Source organism: Rhinopithecus roxellana, chromosome 1, assembly GCF_007565055.1.
Source record: "Rhinopithecus roxellana isolate Shanxi Qingling chromosome 1, ASM756505v1, whole genome shotgun sequence".
In the NCBI taxonomy this organism is placed as follows: Eukaryota; Metazoa; Chordata; class Mammalia; order Primates; family Cercopithecidae; genus Rhinopithecus; species Rhinopithecus roxellana.
The window spans coordinates 80071318-80073324 of NC_044549.1; positions in this window are offsets into that span (position 1 = coordinate 80071318).

Here is a 2007-nt window from a genome sequence, read left to right on the forward strand (position 1 = left end):
TTAAACTTTACCTATGAGGTTGATTCTCTTATTATCTCTATTTTACACATAAGGAAACTAAAGGTAAGTAGCCTGTTCCAGGTCCCACAGCTGGTAGGCAGCAGAGACTATGGCTTTATGAGACAGAAGGATGAGCCTCTCCCTTCGGAATAAGCCAATTTATGACTTGCTTGACCTTTTTTCTTTGAGAGTCTCACTCTGTCGCCCAGGCTGGAGTGCAGTGGCACGATCTCAGCTCACTGCAACCCCACCTCCCGGGTTCAAGCGATTGTTGTGCCTCAACCTCCCAGTAGCTGGCTACAGGAGTGTACCCACCATGCCTGGCTAATTTTTTGTATTTTTAGTAGAGACGGAGTTTTGCCACGTTGGCCAGGCTGGTCACGAACTCCTGAGCTGAGGCAATCGGCCCACCTTGGCCTCCCAAAGTGCTAGGATTACAGGCATGAGCCACCATGCCTGAACTTGTTTGACCATTTTGGACCATGGAAACTGGCAAGTTTCCTGGAACAGTGGGCCCTGGCTTAGGAGAAGGGTGACAGATGTGTTAGCAGCCTTGCCATCCCTCCCCCTCACCAATTCGTGAGACCTTTGTCCAATGAGGTTAAGTGGGCATTTGGGGAAGATGGCTTCCCCTGCTTAGTGAGGGCCCTCTTGATTGTATTTCCCCAGTCAGATGTTACATAATTTCAAGCATCAGACTTAAGGTCTTTTTCTCCTACATCAAAAGTCACATCATCCCCAATATATTAAAGGGAAAAAGCCAGGAGTGGAACCGTGCATATGGTGCGCTGTATTTTGTATTTTTAAGGTTACATATGGTGCTCATTTCTGTGCAGTCTCTCTGGAAAAACACATGAGCTGGGAAGAGGGGCTGTCTCTGAGACAGGAAACTTGGGGATGGGGTCAGGGCGCGGCGTTCCTTTTCCCTGCTTATTCTTCGGTACTGCCTGCACATTTAGCCATGTTCATGTATGACTCGAACAAAGAAACATCAGGGAAAACAAAGCAAAACAAACAAAAATAGGCATACAGGCTAAATGGTGCTGTATTGTTGGACTCCAGTGAACCTTCTTGATTGCAGAAAGATAACAAAATTCTCGAGTCCCAGCCAGCCCACTAGGTGTTTGTCACACTGGGGCCCCAAAGATCCCCAACACTGGCCCTGGTGACAAATACAATGTGGTGGATGTTGCAATAGAGGTAGGGCGCACATGGGGGCTGGGGGCACTTGACCCGGGCTCTGGAATAGGGCAGGGCATGTGGGGGCAGAGCCAAGGCCCCCAGGGAGGGAGAGCATGGGGGTGCAGGGTGGAGGACATCCTCCTGGAGCAGGGGTTCAGGGTGCGACCCTGGCAGAAGGTGGGGCTGGTACAATATACCAGATAACAGAGACCTTCATGGTGGCCAAGACTGAGCTCTCTCTGATGGTGATGGGAGCCACTGAAGGATTTATGAGCACGGGGTGGGACTGAGGGTGGGCTGTGGTCAGATTAGTATTTCAGAGGATGACACTGGTGCTTCCTGGGCTGACTGAGTTGGAGGAGGACAATTTGAAGGCAGAGAAACCAGGCGGGAGTGGTCTTTATCCTTCACCCTGTGAGACGTGATGGTGGCCTGACCTCACACAGGAGGGGCAGATTCTTAAAACAGTTAATTGCCCAAATCACAGGGGCAGCTGGGGCCTTGGTGTTTCTGGTCATTGCCCGTGGAACAGCACCCCTCAGGAGAACTGAAAGCCGATGCTCTTCCTCCCGCTGTGGCCTCTCACGTGACAGGGCTGAGCAGACCCAGTGACAGAGGATGGGGCTCTGGCTCAGGGCATGAAGACCATCATTTTGGGCTACAAATGCCCCTGGTTCCCTTTTGGACAATTTAGGGGAGGTATGAGGCCAAAAGAGATAGAAAAGATTCTCCTTCCAATTTGGCTCAAGTCAGAATAAATTCAGGTCAAAAAATGAAAGCAGTTGGATCAGTCTTGTTTTCTAAGTTCAGGGAGCAGTTCATATA